General features: G+C 45.3%; 1 long non-coding RNA gene across 1 annotated transcript in view; it reads right to left on the reverse strand.

The window, feature by feature from the left end:
* LOC138491212 (uncharacterized) overlaps positions 1 to 7,159 on the reverse strand; it is a 156,532-nt gene extending 149,373 nt beyond the window's left edge. The window contains exon 1 of the long non-coding RNA XR_011275979.1: positions 7,080 to 7,159. This is a non-coding gene — a long non-coding RNA (uncharacterized lncRNA). The remainder of the gene's footprint in view (positions 1 to 7,079) is intronic.
* Between the last annotated feature and the right edge of the window lie 12,210 nt (positions 7,160 to 19,369).

Here is a 19,369-nt window from a genome sequence, read left to right on the forward strand (position 1 = left end):
ATCCCCATTTAAAAACATACACTTGCTGGCTTTTTTCAGTCACTCATACCAAGCTACACTAAAAACATGATGTCAGTAAAATAGTTGGCCTCAACCTTGATGACATTAAAATATGCCATGCCAGAGAAAGAAAATGTGTCTAGAACTGACTGCACCAATGTAGCCAAGTACAGCCATGTAATAACACTCTTCATGCTGACTTTACCTTTGAATGGTAGCACTTTTTTAAGCATGCAAAGACCCCCCTTGTAGTCACGGCACAAGGTTGGGGGCAGGCTGTTTTTCTTGTTGTTCTTGTTTTAAATTATTTTTAGTAAATATCAATTGGTTGACAATTGGGGGTTCTCCCCACTTGGTGACTCTATGATGGCGTCTCATGCATATATTTCTCCCTGTCTTTTCAGAGTGTAATTGTTTATCTCCTGATGAAGACGTAACTCAATTAAAGTTAAATACGTCGAAACCGGTTGAGAAACCAGATATTAGGTCGATTTTGGACACCGATGTGACCCATCCCAACCCATGACCACCTGGGCAATTTGTTGTGGTCTCTTATATATTGATTATATATTTCTTTTCTTTTTAATGAAGACAATATGTAATCAAGTGTTATGACTTTTTTAGGATAAAGTTTTAGCTTATATTTGTCATTGTTGTGTGTGTATGAATGGCTAATGGACGCTTGTGTATGAATGAGATGAATTGTATGTAAAATCATGTCTTCTTAAATTCTTTCCTGCGATGTAAAATTGTTATGAGTGCTATGATTAAATCATGATTAAAATTCTGATATTTAAATAATGGATCAGGTCTGATTAAATTCCTTGATTCCCTTGTTTTCAAAATTGTATCCTCTGGATCCTTTTTTTTCCGAGATTAGTAGGACTTTACCTTTGAAGCCAGTAAGAAATGGCATGCCACGGTAAGAAAACATGTTGAGACTGACTGCACCAATAAAGGCTAGCCTAGCCATGCAAGAATACTCATCATGTTGGCGTTACCCATGATGCCAAAAACAAAGGCCATGATACAGTGAGGAAATATGCCCAGATTGGTTGAACCAATATAAACCAGTAAGGGCACATAAGAACACTCATTGTGCTGGCTTTATCCTTGATTCAGGTTAAACAAAATAGGCATCTCACATTAGGAAATCATACACAGACTAGCTGCACCGATGTAGGCCAGTACAGCCATGAAAGAATACTCATCATATTGGCTTTATTCTTAATGCTCAGTAAAAGATGCCATGACACAGAAATATGTCCAGAATGACTGCCACTGCACAATCAACCTCTCTTTTACCCACCCAAAGAACATTGATTTAATTCACTCTCTTTCATCACTGCAGACCCATTCAGCATTCATGCACTCACACATTCACCCATGCACCCAAACATGCACGGTCCAATGCACACATGAACTTATAGAGATAAGCCCTCACATTTGCCCTGAAGTTCCCTAGCCTGCATCCCCAAAAGGCCATGCAAGGCTGTGGTAGCCAAATGGGCCTGGCCTATCATGGCCGAGTGAGCATGCTTGCTGGGATACTAGTATTGTGACAGTAATCCCAAGACTATGTATATGTTACAAATTGGCTTCTGCTCTGCAGGAGTGCAAGGAGGAGTAGGGGCAAAATAGCCCACACCACCCTCACTCTTCTACAAACCAAAACGCAGCACAATAATAAAGGTAAACAGGGTCAGTGAAGAGATATACCTCCTTCGTCAGTTGTGGTAACGTGGGCCGAGGGAAGGCTATACTCTCAAGAGGGTTGTGAATGTGAATTCGGATTGACCAAAACAGCACATTATCACTGTCAAGAATAAAGGGAAAGTCCAATCAATGTTGAATAAAAATGTATACACTTTAATTAAACACACCATCTGCACATGGAACAAATAGAAAATACTGTACAAAACCCCACCCCAAAGGAAGAACAGAGAAGATATAACAGACTGGAGAAAGTAGTACTTTAAACCTAGCTCCAGGAGTGGTAGGTAAAGTAGTAACCACAAAGAGGACATCTTGGTGAAAACAGGAGTGATTGTGACCTAACCAGTCTATGGGATCCAAGTGGACCGAACGGGCAGTTCAGAGTCAACAGCACTTGGATTCATTTCTTGGTGGGCTGAGACAGTCAGACCCGGGATCAAATGTAGATGCAAGCTGATCAGGATCAGTTTGGGCATGTAGAATCGTGGAGGCCACGGTAGCAAGCAGGCATCGAGTAGCGGCAAACATAGGTGCTCTGTGATAGAAAGGTGGCTCTCAAAGATGCAGGTTGGGGCAGTCCCAGGAGTGCTTCTCAGTTGGCCTGGCCGAGTCAGGCTTTAGCTGCCGTGACGGGTCGATATGTTACATATTTCTATTAGAAAAGATGGCTTGCATAGTACACAAACCATAGTAAGGTACGCATACAAATATATAACATTTATGCATATTTGTGTGCAGCCCTTACGATTTGTGTACTTTTTAGGCCACGCCCCTCCCACAAGCCACGCTCCCAAACGAGGGCCCCCCTCGATGTCTTCCCCCACTTAAAGCCCTGCCCACAGGTTTTAGGGTCTGCTGGGGAGGCGGGCGGGAGGTATTTGCCTCTAGAAGCGTGCCACAACCATTTAGGAGCTGACAGCTCGGCCTCGCTAGAACAGCCACAAAGAAAAGCCCTATGGCTGGAAGCAGCCGAGCCCCGTTACTTCTTATAATCACAGCAGCAGGTAGCTGTAGGGCCCCCAAGAGCGCAGGGCCCGGGGCGACGGCACAGGCTGCCCATGCCTAGGGCTGGATCTGACTCCCTTCCATTTTAGTGATCTGACTTCACTGCCTGGAGCACAACAATACATTTATAACGTTGGGACCCATGCAACAGACATGTAACGGAGAGCAAAGGGTTAACGGGCAGCATTATGCACGGTGCATTTAATCCTATCAAATGCATGGAGGGAGACAGATTCATTTCACAAACGCAGCATTGGGAGAAAGGCAGCGTGCTGTTTCCAGGGCGTTTTTTCCCCTTGCTTTTGTTTGGCAGGGCTGTGGCTCGCTCGCATATGCATGATCTGCCCTTCCTGCAGTGTCCTTGGCGGGGCGGGCGGATAGATTTGCCGCTGCGGATATGGCTGACTCAGCAGTTTGCGGATACTGCCTCGCCCTCCGCCATCTCCGCTCCCTCGCAGCTCCCAGAGCGCGCCCTGCGCCACCTGCAGGAGAAACGCGGAAGTCGTCTTCTCAGGCAGGAAGGCTTTGCAGAACGTCGAGCATTGCATCAATAAAATGCCCGTCTGCCCTTGTGCGAGAATTTTAGTTTGCATGAATGAAGGAAAAAAGTGGTGGGGCTACAAAACGGGAGGCGCATTATCACCCCGACGGGCACAACATGGGGTAAAAGCAGCATGTGATGTTTGTCTTTGCCTGGGACTGTGACAATGACTACATTGTACTTCCTTAATGTGTGACATTGCTCGGAGCTCTTGTGTGGTATGTCTGAAGAAAGCATTGGGTGGTCTTAATAGAGAATGCATATGATAGGTTATTTCTAACGCGCTTAATACCCAGATGTTTCTAAGCGCGGACTGAACCTGTGTTGCTCCGCGTCGTCTTGTTTCCAAGGCGAGCGCGTTGCCCCTGAGTTATCCTCCCGAGATGGCTACAAACTGATCCCCCTGCACAGCATTGAATCTGGGTTGGAATCTCTTGATAAATGACAGTCCCATGGTGTGACTGGAGGGCTGGTCCCAGGGGTGGACTGGGAACCAAAAAGGCCCTGGAACTCATTTTCAAAGCGGCCTCATATTACACAATTTCAGGATGACCAACCCTTTTTCATGAGAACATTGAAAATAGAATAGGTTACCACACAAAAAAGGCTGAAAGTCCAGAGGCCTACTGGGAAATCTCCAGACTTGCCTACAGGCCAATCCACCCCTAACCAGGGTGCAGAGGCCTACTGGGAAATCTCCAGAGTTCCCTACAGGCCAGTCCACCCCTGCAGATAAGGATGCAGAGGCCTACTGGGAAATCTCCAGAGTTCCCTACAGGCCAGTCCACCCCTGGGTGGTGCAGTGGGTAGATTTAAGATTCAGCGACTTTAACTTTCAAGCCAATTGAATCCTCATTTATTTAAAGCGTGTGAAGTTTGCCTCACTGTAGCTAGTTTTCTTTCCTTAAAAGCCGGAGGTGGACTAGCCCATAAGTGGTACAGGAACCTAGCTCTTGGGACAGTTGTCTCCTGAAGGGACCATGCATCAGAGAAAGAGCCGCCCCTGCCTGTAGAGCAAACCTGACCCTAGCCTGCCTAGGCCGGTTCTGTGGCTGCGAGGAGGAGGCAGGCGGAAACCCAGGAGACCAGCAGGGCTGGGGAGAGTTGTGTGATGTTGCTGTGAAGAAAACAGTCAACAGGAAATAGGCTCCCTTTGCCTTGCAAATACCACCTTGCCCCCGGTGCACCTCAGGATGAAGCCGTATCCACTGTCACGATGGGGATGTCACATGACTAGCATATCTCCCAAGGCCTCCTTTCTTTGACAAATAGTTAAACACATGTGTGTCGTGCACCCCAGAATGACCATTGCTTGGAACAAGTCCTTTGAATATTTTGAAATGTTTCTGCAAAAGCAGCTGCAAATATTGTATGTGAATCTGAAAATGCCTTTGCAGCTCCAGTTTGCTGTCAAATCCGTCCAATCATTTAGGACAACAAAAGACTGAACCATAAAATAGTAGCGTGTTTATTAGTCTTCAGTGTTCAGTCGAAACATCTAGCAGAGATTTGCTGGGCTGATATCCAATTGCATTATGACACTTTTATCTTTCACTTATGATGCAGTTTACGATGATATAACCATACAATGTATGCCTAAAGAATAATTGCAATAACTATTGTTTGATTTACCGAATAACAAGTCCTTTTGCCAGTCCCGCTCGGCCTATCATCGGACTGCCATGACTCCTTTGCCATTGCCCAGGGCCACCATGATCGCTCACACCACTGGTCCGCTTGCCGAGTTTTCTCTCCGATCGCTCACACCACTCGCCCGCTTGCAGAGGTTTCCCCCCCCGATTGCTCTGCCCACTCGTCCCCTTGCAGAGGTTTCTCCCCGATCATTCACACCACTCGTCCGCTTGCAGAGGTTTCTCCCCGATCGCTCTCACCACTCGTCCGCTTGCAGAGGTTTCTCCCCAATCACTCACACCACTCGTCCCCTTGCAGAGGTTTCTCCGCGATCATTGACACCACTCATCCGCTAGCAGAGATTTCTCCCCAATCGCTCACACCACTCGTCTCCCTGCAGAGGTTCTCCCCGATCGTTCACACCACTCGTCCGCTTGCAGAGGTTTCTCCCCAAACGCTCACACCACTCGTCCCCTTGCAGAGGTTCTCCCCGATCATTCACACCACTCGTCCGCTTGCAGAGGTTTCTCCCCAATCGCTCACACCACTCGTCCGCTTGCAGAGATTTCTCCCCAATCGCTCACACCACTCGTCCCTTGCAGAGGTTTCTCCCCAATCGCTCACACCAGCCGTCCACGTGCAGAGGTTTCTCCGAGAAGACTACTCCCATTTCCACCAATGCCTATGTGGGAATTGAGCTATCACTCGCCTTGCTGGTGGCTCTAAAAGGCGTAGGGTTCTGTGGATGATGTATTTGCAAGAAAGGCGGCTCCCTCTGCAGCCGTACCTCAGGCCTTTCAGTGGGACCAACCCTACAAGATAATCGTCCATTTTCCATACAGGTCATTTCTTCCTCATCTGCTCAAGGCATGGCGCTAAAGAGTTAAATGTGATGAAACAAGACTAGTTCCGGATAAGATCACATTTATGGGGAGTGAATGGTCTCTAAACCCAGCCAGATAAAACCAGAATCTTTATACGGACACATTCCCCGATTATGAGTATGTAACCACACGCCCACCCAATGTTCTGTTGGTTAATACGCCAGGACTACCTGACCCATAAGGTTTCTTCTGCAGGAAACTTTTGAAAACCAACTGGTGCCGTGCCATAGCGAGTGGATGCAAAATTAGGGTGATCAGATTTAAAAAGTAAAAAAAACAGGACAGGGCAACTAACATAAAAGTAGGACTAACTCTTGAAAGTGGCTGTCAAGGCACTACACTTCCGTAGCGTTTGGAGGAGAAGGGTTTTAAGTGTTACTGTTCAAAGAAACACATCATATAACTAATATACCACAAACTAACACCGTCTTAAATTGTACAATCTAGCATTTCTGCTGTACGAGATTGTGCATTCCTGCCTGCCAGCTATGAAGACCAACCGGGACCACTGCAGTTTCCAATGGGAACATAATCTTGAGAAAGGGGGACAGAGCACCAAATACTGGGACAGTCCGGCAAAACCGGGGCGTCTGGTCACCCTATGCAAAATACGTCAATGCTTGCTTCTCACAGGATGAGATGAGAGTGCGTGTTTTACAGCACTGCTCACGGAATGCAAAACGCAATCTACAATGCACAGCACTGACATGAGTGCAGGCTCTCTGCAGTAGCGACGCCTCACATGGGCAATGTCTGTCTGACTCAAGATTCCGATGCAGAACTGTGTAGTGTGCCCCGGCGTATTGATTGGACACTGGGATCCGGTGTACAGCGGCCGCGGGTGGGGGAGGGTGTCGGGAGCAGGAGGTATTGGAAACAGTTTGATTTATGAAGGGCACAGCATACGCGGCCCGGCCTCTCCAATGAAGGATGCTCCATAAAGCACCGCGCCTGCCAATGGCATTTCAGAGAGGGGAGAGGGGGGGTAATCTATAGACGGTGCGGCAGCAGCCGAGGGCAGGGCGGTGGGAGCGCTGCAGAGAGCCAGCCCTGGGAAAGAAAGCGCCTTCCATCCTCTGCAGGGACAGGGCCCCCTCTGCTACTGAAGGGCAGGGCAGATGAAGCGTAAAGCCAGCCACTCCCCACGGAACCCTGCCGCCATTCACCGTGGCATTAAAGAAATACAATATATTACAATTACGTCTCCTCTGCCTCCCAAACATGAGAAACATCATTCTACAGTGTCGCGCAAATGATTATGTACTTTCTACCTTAATATTTATGAACAACAAAAACACTACCTGTTATGGGGCTGGTCTGGAGCCTCACACGAACGACACGGACACAGGGATCAGTGTCGTATGACTTGGTCCCATTTTATTCAACCATGGACGTAGACGCCGTCACCTGACAAGCAGGGGCGTTCTACGTCACAATATCAATTTCCACCCTTCATAAAGAAACAAACATCACAATGGTGACAACACCCGGCTCACCGCCAGTAGGAGAGACATCCTGGCCTTCGCTCAAATAGTCCCAGAACTGTCCAGGTGGCTCCTTCACTCAAACAGTCCCAGAACTGTCCAGGTGGCTCCTTCACTCAAACAGTCCCAGAACTGTCCAGGTGGCTTTCTCTCCAGTCGCCTAGGATACTGTGACACTACAGTCTCCGCGTGTCCCGGATCGACATCTCCTTCCTGGCCACTGACCTCTTGTCCTTCATCCTCAGCCTGTCATGACGCAGAGATTTCCTCGGGTCTGCCGACCACTCTTGGTTCTCGAGGCTCTCAATCGGGCCAATCCATTTGTGGGTCGCCTTGAAATCATCAGAACTAACTACAGTTACGGGTGAGGGACTCTCCACCTCTTTCCGCTTTGACCATAGATCCATATATCCTTGTTTCCAGGTCACCATCAACAGGGTGGTCTCATGCAAAAAGCACAGATTATGCCGAAAATTCCTCATGCGCAAGAGAACCGTGTTACCCACATCGATTGGAGCGTCTTCCAGGCGACTTCGGTCCTACCATGACCCTCTGGTGTGCATCTTGGAGCCTCTTTGGATGCGGCCCCGCTCTGCACCTTGCCCCATGTCCAGGGGTGAGGGAGAAAACCTTCTGTCCCAGAAAAGCCTCAGCTGGGGTAACCCCCATCATCAAATGTGGCATTGTCCTACACGCCATCAAAAAAACGCTGTCATGTCCTCTTCCAGGCGATGTTCATTGTCTGCAGCAATGCGAAAAGCCTTGTTGAGGGTCCGCATGAACTGCTCAACTTCTCTGTTGGATCTTTGCCAGCATGGTGTTATCTGCCTGTGCACGACTCCATAGAACTCCAGACACCTTGAGAAATCTTCACCCTGAAAGGGTGGGCCATTGTCTAATGTGATGGACTTCAGGATCCTATGTTCTGCAAACAATTCCTCCAGAAATGGAATTAAGTCAGCCTCAACCGTGGAATTCACAAACCGCATGACAGGGTACTGTGAGAATTCATCTAGTACAACAGGTAAGTGCCTTGACCGCTGTTCTATGCCAAAATCCAAGTTGAGGGCACTTCACGGCATCGTTGCTCTTTCTGGAGGTGCTACGGGAAGCTCTTTGGACGTGTGCCTGGCCACTTGACACCAGATGCAGCAGCTCAGAGCCTCATCCACTTTGTTCTCTAGGTCTCGGTAAGACTCCTTCCCGTTGAGCCATGCCTTGGTCTTGACCCCTTGGTGACCCACATGGGCTAGGTCAAGCACCAACCCATGCAGCTCGAGCAGGATGACCAGTTGGCATCCCTGGAGGAGTACGCCTTCGAGGCCACCCTACAGCTCTCCCCACACCTTCCACAATCTCTGAAGAAACATCTCAGCCTCCGTCATCCTGTCTTGAGTGGTCGATTGACATGTCTTCCGTTGACCAGAGGAGTTGCAACAGCAGGTCCTGACAGCCATCATCCCGATGGGTGGCTTCTGTGATGTCTCCCAGGGACATCGACTTTGGCACAGCCGCCCTAGTGATCTTGCCCACAAATCCTTCGGCATCTTTGTCAGTTTCATGATCACCGGTGTTTGGTTGATATGGGTGCCGCAAAAAGTAGTTCGTGGCGCCACGTCACCCCATATTCCTGGAGTTGCAGGAGCCAGCGGTCAAGCGGTCAAGCCTGATGGTGGGTTGGGGTGGCAGCCCCAGTATGATGGGGGATCAGTGGCTTGTGAACGGTGAACGGAGTGAGTGGGTGTCTAGGGCCTCTCTTTTGATTTTTGAGTACATGCATTCTGTGTCGGTGAGGGCTTTGCTTGCAGGAGGTCCACTGGCAGGAGTAACACTCCGAGCCCCACCTGGCTGGGGTTTACCACCAGCGTTGTGGCATTTGATGGGTTAAAATAGGCACCTGACGTCTCTGCGACAAGGGCTGCCTTGGTAGCGATGAGCACATCCTTTTCTGCCTCATCCCCATCGCCAATCCTGCTCTTTCTTAGCAAGGACTCTCATTGGCTGCGTCAGAGTGGCTAAGTTGGGGACACCCACAGTAGTTTACCATCCCCAAGAAGCTCCTCACCTTTGACAGGAACCCAGGGGCCGATGCTCCCTTGATGTTTCTGACCTTCTGGGGATTTGACCAGAGACCATTGTGATAGAAAACAAACCTGAAGAAATCTGCACGCAACTGCAGACACCTGCATTTTCTTCAGTTGAGTATCAGGCCATGTTGGGCCACTTTTTGGAACATGACTGTCAACCGCTTCATGTGCTCTTTGCGCGAGGACGCACATATGAGTTAATTGGTGCTCACATTCTTTTTTTTTTTTTGGTCTCGGGAGGATAGCTCAGGGGCAACGTGTTCGCCTTGGAAGCAAGATGACACGGAGCACCACAGGTTCGATCCCCAGGTCCGCGCTTAGAAACCTCTGCGTATTAAGCGCGTTATAAATAACCTATCATATCATATCATTTTGTTTGGCTGAAAAATTCAACCTTTCAAAATTACTCCTTTAGAGACAGCATAATTAAACAAATGATTATTACAAAAGAATACATTACATTGTTTTTCTACAGCATTACAGACAAAAACACTGTTATAGTGTATCATCACATTCTGTACTACAGGGAGACCTTCCAACACACCCCTGATCATGTGTTGGTACACTTCTGCTGTTGTGGACACCCCGAAGCGTCACCGCTTGTAGCAAACGAGTCCAACATGCAATGAAACATCAGGATGGGCCTTGAGGCCACATGGAGAAGCACCTGGTGATATTTTGACTTGGATCAATGGTCGAGAACACCTTGTCCTGTTGAAGATCTGCCAGGCTGTCATTGAGGGTGGACGTAGGGTGGTGTTCCCTCCTGATTTCCCTGTTTGTGAGCCTAATGTCCATGCAGATGCGTACCTTCTCCAGACACTTGGGTTTGATTGCCACTATAATGGGTGACACCCACTGTGTGGGGCCCACTACCCGCCCTCAATAATGTCTGCCTGCTCCAGCCACAATATCTCTTCCGCCACCTTCTTGCACAAGTCATATGGGTTCCATCGGTGATTTAGCGCCACAGGCTGCACTGACTTGTCCACATGCAGTCCGTCTTGTGTCTTTTGAGACAGCCAACTCCTCACCAGGTTGTCAATATCCAACTGATATACCTGGAATGTGAAATGCATAAGGCCCAAATCTTCTGCTGTTGAGCAGCTGAGCAGAGTGTCCTTGGCCTTCGCGTCACATAGAATGTGACTGGGACTGATGCCTGATCATGCACCACACATATGCGACATGCCCTCTCCAGAGGCAATAGCATACTTCTCCATAAGTGAAGATGAGGATCCGTGGCAAAATCAGCTTTGGAGCTGGACTCAACTTGCAGAACTGCGCTAACGGCATGACATTGACTGACGCTCCCTTGCCTATGAGGACAGGCATGGATGTGGCCAAGATGGATACTAAGCAGCGAGGCTTCCGGCGGGACCCCTTTGCCCCCAGGCAGATTGTGGAGAAAAGGAAAGCTTCTTCAACGTCAGCCACCCCTTCCTGTGGGTGGCCACCACCACCCACCTCATCACCAGTGTTATGGGGCTCTGGGCATTGCCTGGAGTCTCACACGAATGACAAAGACACAGGGATCAGTGCCATAGGACATGCCCCATGCATGAGGCGTGATCCCATGTTATTCAACCATGGACATATAGCATCACCTGACAAGCAGGGACGTCATGCATCACAACACTGCCCAAGATCCCCAATACCCCTAGACCCCTGGGGTAAAATCCTTTTTGCAGGGATTTTAACTTCAAATTATTAGAAGCCATCTGCTGGGAGTGCTCAGATCGTTGCTGGTCAAACTACACTTTTTTTAAGAACCCAAAGCATTGTGAAAGGGATCTTTGGCCCCTACTGGCCTTTTCTTCATTGTTGGCTGCTAGCAGCCTATTCCATATCTCTGTTGGTCGATACTGACCGTTTGCACATTATTTGGTTCGATCGGTGGTGTGGCCCCACAATCGTGGACATTGTGGGCTTTCATTTCTCCATCATTTGCATTCTCTGAATTGTATTCTTTATTTGCATCAATTAAATTCACAGGACTATATTGCACAGGCCATGCATTATAGCATCAGAGCAGTCTTCAGTAGCAGTGACATCTCAGTTCCGCTCTGGCCATCATAATCTTTCAAGCAGGAGTGTCCTGTTAAATAATATTCTTTTGAATTTTAAATATCTCCCATAAATTAAAAAAAAATGTATTGTTATTTTTGCCAAAGTTAGGCGGTGTCTGTGAGCCATGCAGAAGGAACTTCAATTAAATATTTGCTGAGGTGCATTCCCCACCCCCCTACGGCTTCTTTCATAATCACTGCCACTTGGTGCTGCTTTTCACATAATAACAACAATTTGTTATTTATATAATACTTTAATCGAAAGCGCTTCACATGGAATGTATTTACATACATCATAATTACCCAATCAAAATTGGTACTCATTTTATCGACTTCAGAAGCATGAAAGGCTGAATAAATCTTGCGGGGAATTGAACCTGCGACCTGCTGACCCAACACAGATCACATCCACGAGCACTCAACCCGCTGAGCTATCTCACCGGCAGCATCCATTAATGCACACCTATTTATTTGAACTGTTTACCTAACAGCACCCTCGGAAGTCTGCCTTAGCCCCTATTCCCTGGGATTTATAACTGAGTTGATGTATGTGTGTCATGCAGTCTGCTGGGGTTGAACCAGAAATGTGCAATCCTGTCTTGCAAGGCACAATGTTGTGTCAAACTCAATGAAGTGCAATGTCCTACACAGTTCATTGATGTAGGATTTTAACACATGATTGCATTCCAGCAGGATGGACCAACAGGGATACACATGCATGCTACAAGGGCAAAGACACAAGGCCAACGAACACTGAGAAAACACACCATACTAACTGACCCCAAATGGCATTGGCCCCTGCATAATTATTGCCTCTTAATATAGGGGTATCTGAACATCTTCTCATTGATGCTTTCCTTTAATTTGTGTGTTTCGTCATATTCAGACATGTCAGAACTAGTTGAGGCCATTGAAGTTCATCATTAACCAGTGATAAAAGAATAATTAAAAAAGATGCCAAGCTCAATCCCTCTAGATGACCAATGCTCATAGAGAGACTCATTTTTTAGAAGGGCATCATAAGATCAACGCTACCCATATGTGTTGCAGTTGGTTGAGTGCCCCTACGCTGCATAGGGATCTTGGGCTGAGGAAGTGATCGGGGTAATGCGGGTGAGATTCAAGTACAAGTTAGTGAGGATTGTAACCGCAAAAAAATATATAGTTTTTATTGCCTGGCTGAAAATAAAATGAACATCCAGCATTCTTATGTCTGAATAGAGGGGATTCCACAGCTCTGATGCTTGGATCAAGAAGACATGTCTGCGTTGCCTTGCTATCCTGATGGTTGATACCACCAGAACAAGAGAAGAAAAGTGTCCACGGGCTGTGGAACACTCGCGTCCCCTGCACACTCGGGTTATTGCCAATGACAAACAGTAATTTACAAAGAGTAGATCAAGTTTTTAAGAATAGATTTCAATGTAACCATTTGAAAATAAATTGTTTATAATACAATAAACCAGACTAGGTGTAAAAAAAGTGTTTTGAAAAGTTTTTGAAAAAATAGCTTACTGGTTCATCACCAATTGTATTATACTTATAAAGTCATAGTCACTTAAGTATTCACTGAGTGCTTATTTTCAATAGTAATAAACAAATCACTTAGTAATTGATTTCAAGAAACATAAGATTTATTAATGCATGCCAGTCTATATTCAGCAATAATATCAATTGTTGATCGTCATATAGTGCCATGTGCTTAAACAAGAAGTGTATACATTTTGAAATATAGTAGAGGCCTAACTACTATCTGTTTGGCTCAACGCGTTTCGGGATGTAATATCCCTTCTTCAGGAGCTGAATGTTCTGTGTTATCACAATTCAGTTTTTCATATTTTCATAGGTGAAGTACTTCAAGACAAACTGTCTTGAGGGGGGTGAGCATGTAGAGGGGGGCGAGTACGTAGAGGGGACGAGTGCTTAGAGGAGGCGAGTGCATACAGGAGGTAAGTGCGTAGAGGAGGCGAGTGCATACAGGAGGTAAGTGCGTAGAGGAAATGAGTGCATAGAGGGTGTGAGTGCATGTAGGGGGTGAAACTACACTAATGGTCGAAATGGACAAAATGGAATCTAAATACTCGAAAAAGGGGATACCCGGAAAATGTGATAGCGGCAGCTAAAACAAGAAGCACCCTTATATCAAGGGAAGAATTGTTGAAGAAAACACCTGAGAAAAAAGAGATCCCATTCCTATATTCCTTAAAATACTCGAGTCAAAGTCACCAAATCAAGTGACTAATTAGAAAGAATTGGAGGACAATACAACTGGACCCACACTTGAAGGAGCTTTTCCCAGAGCCTCCCCTAATTGCCTACAAAAGAGGAAAATTTTTTAGAGACAGACTGGTGAAGGCAGAACGAACACAAGTGGATCGACAAAGGGTGCTACAAACTAAGAAAATTGGCATCTTTCCGTGTCTACATTGTAACAACTGCAACAACATCACAAAAGGTGACTACGTGAGACATCCTCGAAAAGGTGCAAAAATCAAATTACGACATTATGCAACCTGCGACACCAAATTTCTGATTCATGCCTTGAGCTGCCCTTGTGGCATTTATTATGCTGGACAAACAAAGCGGAAGATGAAGGAGCGATGCAATGAACACAAGAGTAATATTCGCACAAAGAACGAACGATCCCCAGTAGCAAGGCATTTTAATGAGAAAAAACACACAGTTGCACAACTGAGATACCAAATTTTAGAGGTAGTACAAAGATCCCCACGAGGTGGAAATCATGCAAAAAAGATGGACCAACGTGAGCTATTCTGGATTGACAAACTTGACAGTATGTGCCCATATGGAATGAATGAAGATTTTCACCTAGGGGTATTTTTATGAGCAGTAATAGCATCCATGATCTACAGATTACTAATGAATTGAGTCACATAATCTATAAAAATCTTTAATTTCTTCTCTCATTGTAGACACACCCGCTGTCTTAGATTCCCTGTGACTGGGCAACCTCATATGGATGAATTATAGTCTGATTGTATTCACTCTTCCTTTTTTTGAACATTCTGAAGATGTAACATTGGTAAACTTGCATTTATATATTGTATGTCTGCACATGGTATTGTGATCTTAAAACTGATCAGCGATCTTTACCAATACTGTTAGCACTTCTCTCAATGAGTCACACTGTGTCAAAACTGCTCTACTTGTATTTAATTTAATTAGAGTGGACATACACACTCTACTGAATGAGTCGAATATATGAGATTGCCCCATTATGAATACATGGCAGATATCTACCACTGTGCGTACATTGTTAAATAACTTTATTACATGTACTAAAGGACCATCAACAAGTGCATCTGCAGTCATGTGTAAAAATAAATTTAATAAGCATCATTCCTAAGACTGTGAGCAAAGCTGCCCCTTTGGGATACTCACATCATACAGCTCCCATGTAGTTCAGACTTTTGTCATTCCCGTTCCCTTTAAGGGCTTGCCTCCCATCATGGAGCAGAGCTCCATTTTTTACCGGCCTCAACTTGCAGCACCTAGATACCATTCCTCTACCCCTTATAAGCTGGTCTTAACATGTAATAGGCCCCCACAAACCGGCCTTTGCACGTTACTTAAGATGTCCGTTACAATGCTTACCTACCTGTAGCACGATCAGTGACGCGATGCGGGTGACGATCTGCGCAATGATGTCAGATGTTTACATCTGACGTCATTAAGCCGACGCATGACGTCAACACAATACTTAATCTGGCCTCCCAAGTTTGGCACCATTCGCGGATGCCGGCCACTCGAATCAAGAGTCTCAGGAGAGGTAAGAAGCTCTGCTAGCATGCCGTATCAGATGGCAATCCTCTAGCCCTGCGAGGCTTTTTTTACTCTGCTCAATTTCTCCCTATAGATAGAGGTATGACATTACCACCCTCTGTCTTTTACAGGGGATGATTTAAGCCGCCACTATCCCGCTTTCTTTTTGTGAAGTACGAATTTTCTCCCAACACGGGAGTTATTGACTCATCATTGGACACATTGTCCATCTCATCTACTATGTGGTGAGTGCATAAGTGTACGTTATCTCTCACAACCCCTGAGTTGGGGTAATATTTTTACCAATTAAGAACAGTTTTCTATGTACCGTTTCTAAACATCACTCTCTAGCACTTAAGTGTTTAAATTTAGAGTATTGTTAACAGCACTGTACCATTCTAAAAGTCATATTCCATCCTTTTTAACTTTTCTACAGTACAAGAACGCGTTGAATACAGACTAATTGCAGTTTAGGGGTTCTCCCCATTTTTTCAACATTGATTACCCCCTCCAGATAGACACCTAAGGGGCACCGATGAGAGGTAAAGAAGCCCTTTTTTTGCTTTGGTTCTAAATATATTATCATGTTTATGAGAATGTAGTGACATTGTACTAAAAACATCCTTATCTTTTATGCTTTAAGGGGAACAGTTTGTCTTGAAGTACTTCACCTATGAAAATATGAAAAACTGAATTGTGATAACACAGAACATTCAGCTCCTGAAGAAGGGATATTACATCCCGAAACGCGTTGAGCCAAACATATAGTAGTTAGGCCTCTACTATATTTCAAAATGTATACACTTCTTGTTTAAGGACATGGCACTATATGACGATCAACAATTGATATTATTGCTGAATATAGACTGGCATGCATTAATAAATCTTATGTTTCTTGAAATTAATTACTAAGTGATTTGTTTATTACTATTGAAAATAAGCACTCAGTGAATACTTGAGTGACTATGACTTTATAAGTATAATACAATTGGTGATGAACCAGTAAGCTATTTTTTCAAAAACTTTTCAAAAAACTTTTTTTACACCTAGTCTGGTTTATTGTATTATAAACAATTTATTTTCAAATGGTTACATTGAAATCTATTCTTAAAAACTTGATCTACTCTTTGTAAATTGCTGTTTGCCATTGGGAATAACCCGAGTGTGCAGAGGACGCGAGTGTTCCACAGCCCGTGGACACTTTTCTTCTCTTGTTATGTACCACTACCTAGTGTCAAGGCAGTGTTTTTCTCCTCTGCACCTCACTAAATCTTTATGAGCATTACAAAAATCAGTATTTAGATTCTGGTGTGCATACTATGTCCATCTTTTTCTTTTTTGATACCACCAGAAGCCAGTCATCAGCGAAATGAAATGCCAAAAATAGAGCGCTGGAAGGCCACAGGGATGTCCTAGCACAGTGTCTTAACCATGAGAGTAGGAAGTCTAAGGGGTTGCAACGCACAGCGTTGGAGGCAGAAGCGATAGATATCCAGCTAGATGGCGGCCATCTTGGGAAAGACTAGCACAGTGATTACGTTCCATGGAAGAAATGTAGCAGAACGTCAATGGCGGCTTGTCCACCCCTTCCATAGACGCCAGGGGGAAAGCGCCATGACAGTTTGTCTCCCATTGAACCAGATTTCATTCTTGGTTGGATTTAACTTAAGTCTGTCACTGTCCATCCACTGGCTTAGATGTACTATGCCTTTTTCTAGTTTTTTTTTGCCTCCATTGAGTTGCCATCAAGAAGAAGCAGAATTGGAGAATCATCTGTGTAGGTGTAAAACCGAAGCTTATGGTGATATAAAAGTATGGCCAAAGGGCATAGACACATATTAAAAAGTAATGGTAACAGCAAGGAGTCCTGAGAACATCTGCAGGATAGCCCACAGGCACTAGACTTGTGAGATGACATACATAATTTGACTCTGATCCCCAAAGTATGGTGGTGGCCCAGCTGAATATCATGATCAAGGGTGTTGAAGGCTGCTGAATGATTTAACAAGATGGTGCCCGGCTGTGGTGAAATGACTACTCTGCAGGAGTACAGGGGGGAGTAGTTATTAATAGGCCTACTCAGCCCAACACTACTACTAAATAAGCAGTGATCCCAGTCACAAAGTTGAAACATGAAGAACTTGAAAGGTGTACATGTTTCACCTTTTAAGGTAGCTCTGGCCGAGGGACAGCTTTTCTCTCTTGTAGGGATGTGAGCTGGCACAGGAGTTATCAAATCAACAGTACTGGTGTATCAGCATCAAATAAATGTCCAACCAACGTTACATACAAATACAAAACATTAGTCAAACTAAAAGTAAATTAAACTAATAAGAACAATACTAAATAACCCATGTAAGCAAGAACACCGACAATGTAGACATTGGAAAAAAGGGGCATGCTTAGTTTTAAGACATGCTCTGCAGCCAATTTTCCAGTTCAAGGTTTGTTTTAAAAAGTTAAGAAGTGGGGTCTTAAATGTTACCAGAGCTGGGCCATTTAAAGGTGGCCAAGGGTAAAGAACCACAAAAGTACCAATGACGCGGTGCAGCTCGGCAGAGGCAATGGCTTGCTGGGCGAAGATGCTGGGAAATGGCAGATGGTGTCGGGTTGGCGGCTTTGGAAGACTCAGCAGGCTTAGATATAGAGAAGTGAAGACTTGCTTTAACCAGTGAGTGGGTTCAACCGACTCAACGTTGCATCATGGTACTGAAGTGGTGATGTTTTAAGGCCCGAAGATGCTGGTAACTAGGTACGTGGTGTTGTGCTAGGGATGGGATAAGACTCAGAGTTTGTTGGGTGTGGAGACAGAGGGGCTTCAGCATTGAGCAAAACACAGAGATGCATGAGGTGGTCGAGCGTTGAGGTAAAAAAATTATTCCATTGGCTCCCTTGCAGGAGCGTTGATGACATTGAAGGCACCAAAACTGGCATCACATTGGTTCAGAGATGCAGGTAGAGCCAGAGGTTATTTCGATAGTTAATTGATTTGCTGAGCACTCTGCCCAGTGTATCCAGGGGCAAAGAATGTCCTTTCTTCTTCACTTCTCATCCAGGACAGTTTTAGGGAGCACTTGCAGAGTCATGTCGCCTCCAATGAGCAGGATTCTTGGTACCAGTGGTCTCAGCTGCAGTAAGCCTTGTTGTCCAGCCAGCATATCAACACACATAATCCTTTACGATGGTTAGGGGGAAAAGCTAGCCTCTTACTTGTAAATCCTGTTCTTAACCTCTATGGCAGAGGTCTTTGGAGGAAACTCTACTCTCAACCAGCTCTCAGAAGAATCCCTATTTTTCAGGTGTCCAAAAAAGAATCAGGTACGGTAAGGGTCTCCTTCCTGGAACTACTGGTTGGTCTAAACCCTTCCTGAAAGGGTAATACATGTTTTCCAGTATGAATTTCTGAAATGTCTGTGGTACTAATGACTCTACAACCTTCCCAGTAGAGCAATAAAACAGGGTTTTAGATTTCTAGGTATGTAGGGTTTAATGTTGGTTTCTTTAGCATGGTCAAATCGAGTTCCTCAGTAATAAGGCTCGTCCTAAAATGAAATAACACTTTCTACTCAAAATTTAGAAAGTACCTACTTATCCAAACAATTATAGCTGGGCATGGCCCCCTTGTTGAGATTGATGCCTAAGTTGTTTTCACTACAGTGGACATCTCTGATGATGGGAGGACATTACATTGCCGAAGTCGGGGGTACAGAAGGAACCCTTACCTTCCATTCCCTGCATCAGAATTCCATGTTTGGTCTATTCTTTGAAGAGATGATCACAGGGAGGTTTCTAATACATTATTCAGCCAGATGTGTATACGTGGCTATTGCTGATGGCATCATACTGTCAATCAATTTGATCTCCCTGAGACTGGTGCAAATAGTGAACAGTCTTTTTGAATAATTTGCACTTCTGTGAGCTTGTGATGTAGAACATTTTTTGTATCATTTCCATTTCCCCTTATTTGTGTTTGTATGTCCGACGTGCCACTCCTGATTAATCTTTGCGGCGTTCACATTCTGACTTCCTTAAGACATTTTCAGAAGCAATTAAAACCAGGGTAAACCAAGTATCATAATTAGTTTTCCTTTTTTGGAAAGATTTGTTAGAGGGAATATTGTTCAGCAGACAAATGAGTCATCACTGTCATACTTTAATGCCTCTGTGG

Source organism: Ambystoma mexicanum, chromosome 10 (genome assembly GCF_040938575.1).
Source record: "Ambystoma mexicanum isolate Mex_15411 chromosome 10, UKY_AmexF1_1, whole genome shotgun sequence".
Classification (NCBI taxonomy): Eukaryota; Metazoa; Chordata; class Amphibia; order Caudata; family Ambystomatidae; genus Ambystoma; species Ambystoma mexicanum.